Genomic DNA, 17031 nt, shown 5'->3' on the forward strand with positions numbered 1-17031 from the left:
GAGACTACGGGGTACTGTGGCACCACCACTTTGTTGACTTCTCGCAGGTCGATGATAAAGCGGTACGCTTTCTCATCTCCCTCACCTTGCTTCTTAACAATGGGTAGGATAGGGCTGTTGCAAACATTACTAACCACTTCCTCTACCACTCCTGCATCTACCAGGGACTGAATAATCGCTACCAATGCCTTTTCGCCTTCGGGCGATATCCGGTACTGTGGGAGTTTCGGGAGTATTGCGTCTGGTCGAACAGTTATGTGTACAGGGTCGATCATCATTTGTCCTACATCCGAGTCGTTTCTGGCCCATAGGTACAGGGGTAGGGTGTCGAGCAAGGATCGGTCAGCATCGGTTATAGAGTACATATGTCATGCGGGGCAGGATCTGGACATGCTCGGGTTGTCGTACAGGATGACTCGGACTCCATCTGGGGAACATCTAATAGTAGCTCGGAAATGTTTTAGCAAGTCAATACCCATAATGGCGTCAGGGGAGTTGGAGGAGAGCAGAAATGTTGTGTCCGTGGGGTTGTTTCCTAGGTCAAAGGAGATAGGTACAGACAGGGGATTGGTGGAGGGCGTCCCATCGAAACTTATCGATGTAATGTGTGAGCCAGACAAGGGTGCCCTTGGAATCAGTCGCTTTGATAATACACTACGTGTCGCTCCAGTGTCTACCAAAAATGGAGACTTTGTACCCAGGACCTTAGCGGTGACGTAAGGACCTTGCTGGTCAACACAGAGCTCGACTGGATCCCTCCCTCGCCCCTGGCAGTCCTATGCAGAGTCGTGGGCATTGTTGCAATCAGACTGTTGGCACTGATTCTGTCGGGGGCAGTCAAATGTGTTCGGTCTGCCAGGCCTGTCTTTGCTGGTGTCGTGGGTGTGCCCTCGTCCCTGCCCTCTAGTCCTGGGGCCATTTGTCATTTCCCTTGTCTCGTTATTCTTAAGCACTTCTCGGAGGGCTGGGCATTGAGACTTCCAGTGGCCAAATCCTTTGCAAAACGCACACTGGTTCTCATCGAGGTCTGTTCGTGGAGCGCCGGGTGTGGGTGTGCGCTCTCTAGGGCATGGATTTCTAGGGGCATTCGACTGGTAGTTTCCCCTATACTGTTCCCTTCCTCTAGTCACTCCCTGTAATTGTGCAATCATCACTCGTTCTTTTAAGTCCTTTTTCTTTCTCTCAGTCGCCCTCTCGTTCTCGTTCTTTTGGTGTTCGTAATACTGAGCCATCTGAAGGATAGCTGCAGGTTTGGAGGCCCCCCAACTACTCTCGCTCGTCTGTAACTTCTGGGAGACCTCTTGTAATAGCCCTTTTACGTAGTTTTGCACGAATAGGTGTTGTCCGGTTGCGGTGGTCATGTCTTGGCCACTGTAGTCGGAGAACACTGTCTCAAATCGGGAGAAATATTCTGATACGTCTTCCTGGGGTTTCTGGCGGCAAGCCGTGACTATCGACCAGTCTACCTTTTTCTCTGGGATCAATGTCTTCAGCTTCTGCACTATTTTGTCCGGGAGTTCCAGTATGTCTTTTACAGGTTTCTTGCCGGGCTCTCGCTGCCTATCTAGTTCACTGAGTTGATTCCAGGTATGTCCGAACAGATCCGTGTGGTTGGCCTTCCGGATTTGCTTCCACACGTCAGCCGGCAGACATAACCCAAAAAACAAATCAATGTCCGCTAGAGTCATTACGGTTGAGCCCAGGGCTGTACTTAGTTCGGTATAAAATGCTGTCGGGTTCTTTCTTAAATCGGGCAGGGTTTGCCTAAAGGTTAAATATCTTGTCGATCCCATGGGTGTCAACTGCGTGGGGTACTAACACCGTGAGAGAGTTTGAAAGTACAATTCCCTCACTCTGACGGATAGAGACAGCAGCGGCGGCTACCGCTCGAAGGCAGGCAGGTAAAGCTCTGGCGACTGGGTCAAGAGTGGCAGAGAAATAGGCACAAGGGCGTTGTTTGGAGCCGATGGGCTGAGTTAGAACAGACAATGCGCATCCCTCCCTTTCGTGAGTGAAGAGAGAGAAGGGCTTGGAGTAATCTGGTGTTCCTAGGACGGGTGCCGAGCAAAGGGCGTCTCGCAACTCCTTAAAGGATGCTTGGCATTCGGGGGTCCAAGGGAGTGGGAAGGGAACATCTTTGGCCAACAGGGAAAGTAGGGGTTTTATGACGAGACTGAAATTTGGTAACCATTGTCGGCAAAAAGAGGTAAGGCCCACCAATGAACGGACTTGCTTCTGCGTTCTTGGGATGGGGGTATCTAGGATGGTTTGGATTCGGTCGGGTGTAAGTTTCCTCCCTTCTTTGGACAGGAGATGACCTAGGTATGTCACTTGAGGTTGACAGAACTGCAGTTTCTTTTTGGAGACTTTGTGGCCATTCTCCGCAAGAAAGTGCAAGAGTTGGATAGTGGCGATGATTGCAAGAGGAGTGGTGTCGGCCGCCAATAGGATATCATCGACATATTGGATCAACACCACTCCATCTGGTAGCTGGACGGCGTCCAGCTGTCTTTTGAGGGCCTGGCTGTAAATGCTGGGACTTTCAGTGTAGCCCTGAGGAGCTCTACAAAATCGGTACGAACGGTTTCTTAATGTGAAGCCGAAGAGATAACGGCTGTCTGGATGGATGGGGATAGAGAAAAATGCATTTTTGAGATCAATAACGGTGAAGGTGGTGGCAGTGGACAGGATGAGGGTCAGAATGGTGGCGATGTCTGAGACTACGGGGTACTGTGGCACCACCACTTTGTTGACTTCTCGCAGGTCGATGATAAAGCGGTACGCTTTCTCATCTCCCTCACCTTGCTTCTTAACAATGGGTAGGATAGGGCTGTTGCAAACATTACTAACCACTTCCTCTACCACTCCTGCATCTACCAGGGACTGAATAATTGCTACCAATGCCTTCTCGCCTTCGGGCGATATCCGGTACTGTGGGAGTTTCGGGAGTATTGCGTCTGGTCGAACAGTTATGTGTACAGGGTCGATCATCATTTGTCCTACATCCGAGTCGTTTCTGGCCCATAGGTACAGGGGTAGGGTGTCGAGCAAGGATCGGTCAGCATCGGTTATAGAGTACATATGTCGTGCGGGGCAGGATCTGGACATGCTCGGGTTGTCGTACAGGATGACTCGGACTCCATCTGGGGAACATCTAATAGTAGCTCGGAAATGTTTTAGCAAGTCAATACCCATAATGGCGTCAGGGGAGTTGGAGGAGAGCAGAAATGTTGTGTCCGTGGGGTTGTTTCCTAGGTCAAAGGAGATAGGTACAGACAGGGGATTGGTGGAGGGCGTCCCATCGAAACCTATCGATGTAATGTGTGAGCCAGACAAGGGTGCCCTTGGAATCAGTCGCTTTGATAATACACTACGTGTCGCTCCAGTGTCTACCAAAAATGGAGACTTTGTACCCAGGACCTTAGCGGTGACGTAAGGACCTTGCTGGTCAACACAGAGCTCGACTGGATCCCTCCCTCGCCCCTGGCAGTCCTATGCAGAGTCGTGGGCATTGTTGCAATCAGACTGTTGGCACTGATTCTGTCGGGGGCGGTCAAATGTGTTCGGTCTGCCAGGCCTGTCTTTGCTGGTGTCGTGGGTGTGCCCTCGTCCCTGCCCTCTAGTCCTGGGGCCATTTGTCATTTCCCTTGTCTCGTTATTCTTAAGCACTTCTCGGAGGGCTGGGCATTGAGACTTCCAGTGGCCAAATCCTTTGCAAAACGCACACTGGTTCTCATCGAGGTCTGTTCGTGGAGCGCCGGGTGTGGGTGTGCGCTCTCTAGGGCATGGATTTCTAGGGGCATTCGACTGGTAGTTTCCCCTATACTGTTCCCTTCCTCTAGTCACTCCCTGTAATTGTGCAATCATCACTCGTTCTTTTAAGTCCTTTTTCTTTCTCTCAGTCGCCCTCTCGTTCTCGTTCTTTTGGTGTTCGTAATACTGAGCCATCTGAAGGATAGCTGCAGGTTTGGAGGCCCCCCAACTACTCTCGCTCGTCTGTAACTTCTGGGAGACCTCTTGTAATAGCCCTTTTACGTAGTTTTGCACGAATAGGTGTTGTCCGGTTGCGGTGGTCATGTCTTGGCCACTGTAGTCGGAGAACACTGTCTCAAATCGGGAGAAATATTCTGATACGTCTTCCTGGGGTTTCTGGCGGCAAGCCGTGACTATCGACCAGTCTACCTTTTTCTCTGGGATCAATGTCTTCAGCTTCTGCACTATTTTGTCCGGGAGTTCCAGTATGTCTTTTACAGGTTTCTTGCCGGGCTCTCGCTGCCTATCTAGTTCACTGAGTTGATTCCAGGTATGTCCGAACAGATCCGTGTGGTTGGCCTTCCGGATTTGCTTCCACACGTCAGCCGGCAGACATAACCCAAAAAACAAATCAATGTCCGCTAGAGTCATTACGGTTGAGCCCAGGGCTGTACTTAGTTCGGTATAAAATGCTGTCGGGTTCTTTCTTAAATCGGGCAGGGTTTGCCTAAAGGTTAAATATCTTGTCGATCCCATGGGTGTCAACTGCGTGGGGTACTAACACCGTGAGAGAGTTTGAAAGTACAATTCCCTCACTCTGACGGATAGAGACAGCAGCGGCGGCTACCGCTCGAAGGCAGGCAGGTAAAGCTCTGGCGACTGGGTCAAGAGTGGCAGAGAAATAGGCACAAGGGCGTTGTTTGGAGCCGATGGGCTGAGTTAGAACAGACAATGCGCATCCCTCCCTTTCGTGAGTGAAGAGAGAGAAGGGCTTGGAGTAATCTGGTGTTCCTAGGACGGGTGCCGAGCAAAGGGCGTCTCGCAACTCCTTAAAGGATGCTTGGCATTCGGGGGTCCAAGGGAGTGGGAAGGGAACATCTTTGGCCAACAGGGAAAGTAGGGGTTTTATGACGAGACTGAAATTTGGTAACATTGTCGGCAAAAAGAGGTAAGGCCCACCAATGAACGGACTTGCTTCTGCGTTCTTGGGATGGGGGTATCTAGGATGGTTTGGATTCGGTCGGGTGTAAGTTTCCTCCCTTCTTTGGACAGGAGATGACCTAGGTATGTCACTTGAGGTTGACAGAACTGCAGTTTCTTTTTGGAGACTTTGTGGCCATTCTCCGCAAGAAAGTGCAAGAGTTGGATAGTGGCGATGATTGCAAGAGGAGTGGTGTCGGCCGCCAATAGGACATCATCGACATATTGGATCAACACCACTCCATCTGGTAGCTGGACGGCGTCCAGCTGTCTTTTGAGGGCCTGGCTGTAAATGCTGGGACTTTCAGTGTAGCCCTGAGGAGCTCTACAAAATCGGTACGAACGGTTTCTTAATGTGAAGCCGAAGAGATAACGGCTGTCTGGATGGATGGGGATAGAGAAAAATGCATTTTTGAGATCAATAACGGTGAAGGTGGTGGCAGTGGACGGGATGAGGGTCAGAATGGTGGCGATGTCTGAGACTACGGGGTACTGTGGCACCACCACTTTGTTGACTTCTCGCAGGTCGATGATAAAGCGGTACGCTTTCTCATCTCCCTCACCTTGCTTCTTAACAATGGGTAGGATAGGGCTGTTGCAAACATTACTAACCACTTCCTCTACCACTCCTGCATCTACCAGGGACTGAATAATCGCTACCAATGCCTTTTCGCCTTCGGGCGATATCCGGTACTGTGGGAGTTTCGGGAGTATTGCGTCTGGTCGAACAGTTATGTGTACAGGGTCGATCATCATTTGTCCTACATCCGAGTCGTTTCTGGCCCATAGGTACAGGGGTAGGGTGTCGAGCAAGGATCGGTCAGCATCGGTTATAGAGTACATATGTCATGCGGGGCAGGATCTGGACATGCTCGGGTTGTCGTACAGGATGACTCGGACTCCATCTGGGGAACATCTAATAGTAGCTCGGAAATGTTTTAGCAAGTCAATACCCATAATGGCGTCAGGGGAGTTGGAGGAGAGCAGAAATGTTGTGTCCGTGGGGTTGTTTCCTAGGTCAAAGGAGATAGGTACAGACAGGGGATTGGTGGAGGGCGTCCCATCGAAACTTATCGATGTAATGTGTGAGCCAGACAAGGGTGCCCTTGGAATCAGTCGCTTTGATAATACACTACGTGTCGCTCCAGTGTCTACCAAAAATGGAGACTTTGTACCCAGGACCTTAGCGGTGACGTAAGGACCTTGCTGGTCAACACAGAGCTCGACTGGATCCCTCCCTCGCCCCTGGCAGTCCTATGCAGAGTCGTGGGCATTGTTGCAATCAGACTGTTGGCACTGATTCTGTCGGGGGCAGTCAAATGTGTTCGGTCTGCCAGGCCTGTCTTTGCTGGTGTCGTGGGTGTGCCCTCGTCCCTGCCCTCTAGTCCTGGGGCCATTTGTCATTTCCCTTGTCTCGTTATTCTTAAGCACTTCTCGGAGGGCTGGGCATTGAGACTTCCAGTGGCCAAATCCTTTGCAAAACGCACACTGGTTCTCATCGAGGTCTGTTCGTGGAGCGCCGGGTGTGGGTGTGCGCTCTCTAGGGCATGGATTTCTAGGGGCATTCGACTGGTAGTTTCCCCTATACTGTTCCCTTCCTCTAGTCACTCCCTGTAATTGTGCAATCATCACTCGTTCTTTTAAGTCCTTTTTCTTTCTCTCAGTCGCCCTCTCGTTCTCGTTCTTTTGGTGTTCGTAATACTGAGCCATCTGAAGGATAGCTGCAGGTTTGGAGGCCCCCCAACTACTCTCGCTCGTCTGTAACTTCTGGGAGACCTCTTGTAATAGCCCTTTTACGTAGTTTTGCACGAATAGGTGTTGTCCGGTTGCGGTGGTCATGTCTTGGCCACTGTAGTCGGAGAACACTGTCTCAAATCGGGAGAAATATTCTGATACGTCTTCCTGGGGTTTCTGGCGGCAAGCCGTGACTATCGACCAGTCTACCTTTTTCTCTGGGATCAATGTCTTCAGCTTCTGCACTATTTTGTCCGGGAGTTCCAGTATGTCTTTTACAGGTTTCTTGCCGGGCTCTCGCTGCCTATCTAGTTCACTGAGTTGATTCCAGGTATGTCCGAACAGATCCGTGTGGTTGGCCTTCCGGATTTGCTTCCACACGTCAGCCGGCAGACATAACCCAAAAAACAAATCAATGTCCGCTAGAGTCATTACGGTTGAGCCCAGGGCTGTACTTAGTTCGGTATAAAATGCTGTCGGGTTCTTTCTTAAATCGGGCAGGGTTTGCCTAAAGGTTAAATATCTTGTCGATCCCATGGGTGTCAACTGCGTGGGGTACTAACACCGTGAGAGAGTTTGAAAGTACAATTCCCTCACTCTGACGGATAGAGACAGCAGCGGCGGCTACCGCTCGAAGGCAGGCAGGTAAAGCTCTGGCGACTGGGTCAAGAGTGGCAGAGAAATAGGCACAAGGGCGTTGTTTGGAGCCGATGGGCTGAGTTAGAACAGACAATGCGCATCCCTCCCTTTCGTGAGTGAAGAGAGAGAAGGGCTTGGAGTAATCTGGTGTTCCTAGGACGGGTGCCGAGCAAAGGGCGTCTCGCAACTCCTTAAAGGATGCTTGGCATTCGGGGGTCCAAGGGAGTGGGAAGGGAACATCTTTGGCCAACAGGGAAAGTAGGGGTTTTATGACGAGACTGAAATTTGGTAACATTGTCGGCAAAAAGAGGTAAGGCCCACCAATGAACGGACTTGCTTCTGCGTTCTTGGGATGGGGGTATCTAGGATGGTTTGGATTCGGTCGGGTGTAAGTTTCCTCCCTTCTTTGGACAGGAGATGACCTAGGTATGTCACTTGAGGTTGACAGAACTGCAGTTTCTTTTTGGAGACTTTGTGGCCATTCTCCGCAAGAAAGTGCAAGAGTTGGATAGTGGCGATGATTGCAAGAGGAGTGGTGTCGGCCGCCAATAGGACATCATCGACATATTGGATCAACACCACTCCATCTGGTAGCTGGACGGCGTCCAGCTGTCTTTTGAGGGCCTGGCTGTAAATGCTGGGACTTTCAGTGTAGCCCTGAGGAGCTCTACAAAATCGGTACGAACGGTTTCTTAATGTGAAGCCGAAGAGATAACGGCTGTCTGGATGGATGGGGATAGAGAAAAATGCATTTTTGAGATCAATAACGGTGAAGGTGGTGGCAGTGGACGGGATGAGGGTCAGAATGGTGGCGATGTCTGAGACTACGGGGTACTGTGGCACCACCACTTTGTTGACTTCTCGCAGGTCGATGATAAAGCGGTACGCTTTCTCATCTCCCTCACCTTGCTTCTTAACAATGGGTAGGATAGGGCTGTTGCAAACATTACTAACCACTTCCTCTACCACTCCTGCATCTACCAGGGACTGAATAATCGCTACCAATGCCTTTTCGCCTTCGGGCGATATCCGGTACTGTGGGAGTTTCGGGAGTATTGCGTCTGGTCGAACAGTTATGTGTACAGGGTCGATCATCATTTGTCCTACATCCGAGTCGTTTCTGGCCCATAGGTACAGGGGTAGGGTGTCGAGCAAGGATCGGTCAGCATCGGTTATAGAGTACATATGTCATGCGGGGCAGGATCTGGACATGCTCGGGTTGTCGTACAGGATGACTCGGACTCCATCTGGGGAACATCTAATAGTAGCTCGGAAATGTTTTAGCAAGTCAATACCCATAATGGCGTCAGGGGAGTTGGAGGAGAGCAGAAATGTTGTGTCCGTGGGGTTGTTTCCTAGGTCAAAGGAGATAGGTACAGACAGGGGATTGGTGGAGGGCGTCCCATCGAAACTTATCGATGTAATGTGTGAGCCAGACAAGGGTGCCCTTGGAATCAGTCGCTTTGATAATACACTACGTGTCGCTCCAGTGTCTACCAAAAATGGAGACTTTGTACCCAGGACCTTAGCGGTGATGTAAGGACCTTGCTGGTCAACACAGAGCTCGACTGGATCCCTCCCTCGCCCCTGGCAGTCCTATGCAGAGTCGTGGGCATTGTTGCAATCAGACTGTTGGCACTGATTCTGTCGGGGGCGGTCAAATGTGTTCGGTCTGCCAGGCCTGTCTTTGCTGGTGTCGTGGGTGTGCCCTCGTCCCTGCCCTCTAGTCCTGGGGCCATTTGTCATTTCCCTTGTCTCGTTATTCTTAAGCACTTCTCGGAGGGCTGGGCATTGAGACTTCCAGTGGCCAAATCCTTTGCAAAACGCACACTGGTTCTCATCGAGGTCTGTTCGTGGAGCGCCGGGTGTGGGTGTGCGCTCTCTAGGGCGTGGATTTCTAGGGGCATTCGACTGGTAGTTTCCCCTATACTGTTCCCTTCCTCTAGTCACTCCCTGTAATTGTGCAATCATCACTCGTTCTTTTAAGTCCTTTTTCTTTCTCTCAGTCGCCCTCTCGTTCTCGTTCTTTTGGTGTTCGTAATACTGAGCCATCTGAAGGATAGCTGCAGGTTTGGAGGCCCCCCAACTACTCTCGCTCGTCTGTAACTTCTGGGAGACCTCTTGTAATAGCCCTTTTACGTAGTTTTGCACAAATAGGTGTTGTCCGGTTGCGGTGGTCATGTCTTGGCCACTGTAGTCGGAGAACACTGTCTCAAATCGGGAGAAATATTCTGATACGTCTTCCTGGGGTTTCTGGTGGCAAGCCGTGACTATCGACCAGTCTACCTTTTTCTCTGGGATCAATGTCTTCAGCTTCTGCACTATTTTGTCCGGGAGTTCCAGTATGTCTTTTACAGGTTTCTTGCCGGGCTCTCGCTGCCTATCTAGTTCACTGAGTTGATTCCAGGTATGTCCGAACAGATCCGTGTGGTTGGCCTTCCGGATTTGCTTCCACACGTCAGCCGGCAGACATAACCCAAAAAACAAATCAATGTCCGCTAGAGTCATTACGGTTGAGCCCAGGGCTGTACTTAGTTCGGTATAAAATGCTGTCGGGTTCTTTCTTAAATCGGGCAGGGTTTGCCTAAAGGTTAAAATATCTTGTCGATCCCATGGTTGATAAACCCAGTTGTACACAACCCTCCCTTTTGCATCTGCGTGGTTAATATCGTCGTTTGTTCCCTGACCTCTTGGGGGAACCCAGTAGGGGGCGGCCTCTCTGATAGGCATCATAGTGTTGGCTACTTCTAATGGGGGCTCAACCGTTTCAGAGACTGCGATCTTAACCTCTGGTTTCTGTTCAGTGAGGTGGCGGAAGACTTCAAGCATTTGCATGAAGAGGTCCGTCACATCATGTTCAGTCCCATCTCCAACATCGATCTTTCTATATAGAGCCGTCAGTTTAGCAGGACCCTTATTCTGATACCTATCCTCATATGCGTTCAGGGTGTGGTAGCTGAACCGCAAAATAAAATGCCGTCTGTGGCTACCGGCATGTGAATTGTGCATATTCATCGCATACTCTTCGCTCTCTTTCCGTTCTACCAGTGTCTTTGCTATCTTATCAATCCCATCCCGCTCATCTTTGCTCAACCTATTTGGTCTTGCCGTTAGCTGCTTGCTAGTCTCGAGTTCATCTGATGTTCCCGATGTGGCTGGTGCGAAGGCCGTAAGAGCCGGGGCACTAGCGCTAGGGTCACCCTCACCCGCACTCAGGACTGGTAGGTGCTGTGCCAGTGGCTGGCAGGGGGCATAAGGAGGGGGCATGTAGATGATCGGAGGACCTAGCAGTAACTCGTCGTTTGCCCGGTTTTTGGAGGGCATTTCTGGGTAGAGCGTAGAGGGGGTCCTAACAGGGCATTGGCCTGTCGACCCCGATTCCTGCGTTTGTCTAACTTCCTCTCTCCTTTTTATCTCTTCATCTAGTTCCTTCGCTGCCAGGTGGGATGCCTTTCGTAATTCTTTCCCTATTTTTGTTTCTTCTCTTTTCCTTCGTTGCTCTGCTTCTTTGCGCCACATGCCGATACTATCGAGCATAGTGGGTGTTGCCTTATTTATTCTAACAGCTGCTTCTAGCGCCTCGATTTTATGAATATCAAAGGAACCTATCAGTGGCCACTGACTTTTGGGGTCCCTTTTCGTATATTTATGCCATAACTTACTATAAGCTATAGCGACTAGTCCTTGTTTAGTGAACATGTCCTTATTAGGGGTGCCTTCCAATGGAGCTGGATGGTTCATCTCTAATAAACGGCCCGGGCTGATCCAACTACTGACCAATGGGGAGAAGATAGGCATGACGGGTTACAACGGGGACAAAAGTCTGCACTACCTATCCTTCACTACTTCGCGAAGACTAGACAGAATATATCTATTCTTCAGTATTCGCAAATAGGGAATACCCAAAGAGAGAACCAATATCGAACAAGTAATGTTCGTTCAATCAAACAATCAATGGCGAGAAAGAAATAGGCACGACGGGTTACAACGGGGGCAAAAGCCTGCGTTACCTATTCTTCACTATCTGCAAAGGAGGACAGAATACCTTTTACCCTTCCCCGTTTGTAGACAGAGAATTCTCGAGAAAAACAATCCTCGAACAAACAATGTTCGGGCAAACAATCAATCAGTGGGGGAGAAAAGATAGGCACGACGGATTACAACGGGGGCAAAGGCCTGCGTTACCTACCCTTCGCTGCATGCAAAGGAAGAGAGAATATTTTTATCCCTCTCAGTTTGCAGACAGAGAATCTCCAAGAGAACCAACAATTCGGAGAGTAATACTAGTATTTTCCAATCAAACAATCAAATATTTCTTAGTTTGTCGTGTTACACGACCTTACCCGGACCGTATGGACAGTTTCTCGTCTTCCGCTTCCAGCGCCCGATCGTCCTCCACTCTCTGTTACTACCGTGGCACTCCTGATGGTTCCCAGTCAGGACCGAAGATCACTCGGGGAGAGGTCTGCTCGGAACCAGTGAAGTTCAGATGATCGGCTGTCAGACGAGGGTCTATCGGACAGGAGCTCTTCCGATCGTTACAGTCGTTCACTCTGTCGTTGGGACCTCTCCCACCGGATCCACGTGTCGCTGATGGGCCCACACGTTGGGACGCCAATTGTTGAAGGTGAGCAATAAATATGGTCAGGCGATTTAGTCGATGTTTCTTAAGTAATTTTGCCCGGCGTTAAACGCTTCTAATACCTTATGAAGATTATCAAATAAAGAGGCAGGCGCTGGGGACAGGAAGACAGGAAACACGTTTATTCAGACGGCGCAGAACACATCAGATCGGACAACAAGGTATCGTCTCGAGGTGCTCTCTGAAAGCCTCTCTGAGGCCCAACCTTTTATACACTGCTTTATGAATGAGACCGTTCTTTATTACAATAAAGACATTGTAAGGTAGCGACAGATGACATCCCCGGTACCCCCCCCCCCCCTCCAGTTCCGGCTCTTTCCAACACGTGGCTACAGTAGAGGTCCTCACCCCCCATACAATAAGAGGAGGCTAATCATGCAGCTGAGTGTTACGCCGATTCCTTTGGAATGTGTGCGCCTGATCGAATCTCAAGGGGTGGGGAACCCATGATCAATAGTAGCTTCGTTGAAAAGGGTCGAGTGCATACAGTGGAAGGCAATAAACTGTATCCTCAGGCCAAGGGATGACCAGCGGTCCATAGAGACAATCGGGCTCAGAGGAAGGGGTCATCAAAGGAGAGGTATTTCATGAAAGAAAGGGTCAGTGTGGATAATCGAGCGTAGAGGGAGTATTTATCGAAAGAGGGGCATTCATGGAAGGAAAGGAGGTGTCGGTCAGGCGCGGGGTGTGATTCCCAGAGACAGAGTCATGTGGAAGGAGAGGTCATGACTTGTACATGTGAGAGCGGAGGCAGTCAGGGTGCATGGGGGAGGCTTGCAGGGTCAGGGAAGTGTGCTGGTGACCGATCGTAAACAGGGAGACCATGGTACCTAAAATGGCTGCCGTGTATGCTCATACGTGAGTCTGAGGAATGGACAAGATGGCGCAGATGATGTTCAGTTCATAAACTAAAATTCCACAGTAGAGGAGGAGGAGGAGTGTATGGCCTTGGTTCAACTGACTCACTGCTTGGCGTCTGCCTGTAAGCCCAGGAATTATTCCCAACCTCTATTATGTTTCCAGGAGAGGGGTGCCTTTGGTTCTAGAAGGAACTTCTATAGTGCAGAGATCGTACCCTGTGTGCCTATGAGCTCAGGGGATACAGTTTCAAAGTGTATTTTATTTCATGTAGCTCCCAGGTGGATAGTGGGAAGAGTTACCCAGTACAGACGGTGGGCAGAGGGGAGCCAATCAGACTCTGAAAGTTCGAACGCAGTTTGCACAGTAAAAATTACTTGAAGGCATTTTTATTATACATGTCCTAAATCATTGTACAGTCTCCCTCTCTCCAATTGTGAAAGGTCCATCCATGTCAGAGCAGGTTAAAGTCAGGATTGTAGTGTATGGGCATTTTAAAGGGGCGAATATGTTACTTGCCCGCTTGATTCCACATATAGGTCCCAGTTCTTGAGAGTAGTGGACAGTGGAGTACTAGTGGCCTTTGGAGTCTGTTCAGCCAAACTAGGTTCCATTGGGGCTGCCGCACTATTGCATGGTGCATTCTCTGCCAGTTCTTCTCTGACCCCAGAATAGACCATTCTACTACTGTGAAAAGTTGGACTGCTGCATAATAGTGAGGTATACTCGGTGCCCCCAGCCCGCCATTTCTCTATGATGTGTCTACAATTTTGTGGGAGTTTGGGTGCCTTGCCCTTCCAAATTAATAACATTATTTGGTGTTGAATACTTCTCAGGTATTCTGGATCTAGCTATATCAGGAAGGCTTGGAGAATAAAAAGGGGAAAAGGACTGCATTGATTCTGGCTAGCCATGAGAGCATCCATTTTCTCCAGTTGCACAGGTCAGTTGTAATAGCTGTCAGCAAGGGTGGGTAGTTGGCACTAAATAACCCCTGATAGTCCGAGTTAGACTGATCCCTAGGTAGTTAAATTAAGGATCCGGCCCAACTAAATGGGAGTTGCGTCGTCAAGTCCGCCTGCTCCTCTCAGTCTAATGTCAGGTTAAGAATTTCCTATAAGCCTGGAGTAAGCACACCACTTTTGCCAGTGTGATACTCTGGGAGTGCAGTGCTAAAAATACATCATTGGTGTAGAGTGAAATTGGGCCTTGCATAAATTTAAATAATTTTCACAAATTTAGGACCTAAGCCTATCTTCTGGTTGGTTAAATGCAAGAAAGCCCAATCCACTCTGTCAAAGGCCTTCTCGGCACCTAATGACAAGAGGATCGTAGGAATAATTTTTTGAGGGAGACCTTTTCAATCAAATGTATGACCGGGCTAATATCATGGATCTGCCACCCTGGAATAAATCCACTCTGGTCCAGATGTACCAAGTTAGAAATCACATTGCTGAGGTTTGTGACCAAGATCTTTGTAATGAGCTTTGAGTCTATGTTTTTTTTTTGTTTTTTTTAAGGGTTTTATTGAAGAAAACAAGAGAAATTTACATATATCAGGTGTCGTACATAAAATACAATATAGCGATAGGTGAGCGACTAAATCAATGCGGACTAAATCACAGGAGTATGCAAGTCCACCTAGTTAGGTGCATTAAAAAAGAAAAAGACGATCAACAGTCCAGCAAAGTAGCAGCCAGCAGGGCTCACCCACCCATATGTCAGGATAATGAGGACCAAATTAGACACCCCGATACATAAGCAAATCGATATAGGATAAACGACCCATCTCTCGGGAAAGAAAAAATGGAAAGAAAAAAAGGCCATAGAACTAAACTAAGGCAAAAAAACAAACCCCACCCCCAATCCCCCCACCCTGCACCCCTGCAATGGCTACGGCCCAACCCCACTGGCAGTGTGCCTGTCGCCCCGGAACTGGTCCTAAAAGAAGGAAAAAGAGAGAGAGAAAGTGGAGGAGGAATCATCAAACAGACCCCCGGTCTCCCGTACCCCCCACCAGTAGCAACCCACCCCTACACGTATCCAGAATAATACAATGCAACGATTAAAATCAGACGGGGGTAGCTTGTAAGAACCACCCAACTCCCGCGCCATTATAGGTTACAAATCCCGTATCAAGTGAAGTCATAGTTCAAACCCATCCAGTCCAAGTCAACCCTGGCCGCTGCGATTCTTCATGCAAGTCCTGTCCGCTCGATCCGCCATTCCAATGAGTGTATCAAGATGTTGGGAAAGTCCAGAGTCAGTACGGAAGGATTGAAGCCAGGATAATAGTACACAAAGTCTAAGAGTCAAGCGATGTTTGCTGTCCACCAAAGATAGGTCTCTAGAGCGTATTTGAACCATCCAGGAGACAAAGGGAGAGGTAGAAATCCTACAGTCACTGGAGAATTCGCTCCGACATATAAGATCATCCACGTCCATCTGGGGCAGCATCGGCATAGGGCAGGATGTACATTCGATAGTCCCGGGCTTGCTAGCAGTCGTTCGGGGGGCGACAAAAAATACCAAGTCTGGCTTCAGCGCGGGGCCCTCCGTTTCAGACACTTCTTGCTCTGCGGGTAAAACAGCTCGTTCCAGAACCAACAAAGGGTCGGAGTCCGGTCCCCGGCAGATGATATCAACCGTTACGACCATCCTACGGATGATGGCAGTGGCCTGTGAATGGAGCTCCCCAATGGCGGCCATTACCGTAAGCAGCGACGGTATGCATTCCACCCGCTCCATCGCCCCTCACGAAGCGACCGAGCAGGTCTCTGAATCCCGGAGGTCGACTACTCCGGGGCACCAGGCACAGGCAGATCCGGTGACAACTGTGGGCACTCCCAAAGGCGCGATCTCAACACCGTCGCCGCCAGCGAGGAACCAAGCCCATCGACCCCGGGAGCCCAACGAGGCCTCCGGGCAGCGGATCCCCGACCACAGCAACCGATGCATCAGGCCGCCGCAGCTGCGAGATAAAACTGCCACCAGTCCACCATCCAAAACGGACAAGAAATACTCCAATTCGGGAGACCGGACGCCACCCACGTCCTACGGCCGACGTTATTCAACTCCAACCCGGCAGGGTGAGAAATCGAGGCCCCGGCTTCAACTCTGGGTTAGGCCGAGAATGGGACATGGCGTAGCAGCTAGAGATTCCGGGATTGCACCTTTAGAGTCAGGAAAACTTCAGCTGCACGGGAGTCCGGTGAGAAATCAGGATAATCAGCAGGATTTATGAGCAACTGGCGGAGGTCGGCGGAGCCGGGAGCTTATGCGGCCATCTTGGTTGCTAGCGTAGCTCCTCCTTTTTTGAGTCTATGTTAAGTACAGCAATCAGATGAGAAAATGCCTATTGTGATGGGTCTTCACCAGGATTTGGTAGGACAGTCACCACTGCCTCCATGGTCTCTGTGACAGCCCCTGATCCTGCACAGTGATTAAACAACACTGTGGTGTCAATCGGGATGAAAATACTTCATAGAATTAGGTTGAAAAGCCATCTGCCCCGTGTTTTATTTGCATTCAAAGTTTTAATGACTAGTTGTACCTCCTCCCATGGGTGATTGGATTTTCCAATATCTCTCTGGGTTTCTGTAAGCCCGTAATTTCCTACTTTTAGGAGATTTTAACATTCATAGTGAAGATGCCCTCAACAATGATGCTACGGTGTGCCTAAAAGACCTGGCCTCTTCTGGACTTTTAAAAATCAATAACGGGGGGAGGAGCTTGGCGGGCATCCGAGATGGCCGCGTGAGCACAGCGCTCTCCGGACCCTCGCCGCTCCCGGCATTTTATCCTGGCTGAATCCTGATTTCTTGCAAGAATTCGTGTGGGGGACGTTTGGCTGATTACCCTGGCACTTTTCGGAAATTGATTTGGATCTCGTATTCCTGAGATATGGTGCTCTGAACTTTTGGGCTCCGCCCTTGAGGTGCGCCCGGGACGGGGTGCGGTTCTGTAGCCGTCCTGCAATTGAACAACAACGGCAGGAGATCTGGCCTTGTGGGTCCCCCCTTCCTAAGTTTCGGTTTCGATTCTGTTCCGACTTGGGCCACGGGTGTGGATATCGTGTTGCGGCTGAGACTTGGAGGCAGTTCGGCTGTTGGACTTTCATGTGACCTATTTGCTGGCTTGGCGACCTCTACCCGAGTTGTGCCCCCTTTTTAGTGTACTTTTGATCCTGTACTTTGGGTGTCGGG

This window comes from Lissotriton helveticus, chromosome 8, assembly GCF_964261635.1.
Source record: "Lissotriton helveticus chromosome 8, aLisHel1.1, whole genome shotgun sequence".
NCBI classification, from domain to species: Eukaryota; Metazoa; Chordata; class Amphibia; order Caudata; family Salamandridae; genus Lissotriton; species Lissotriton helveticus.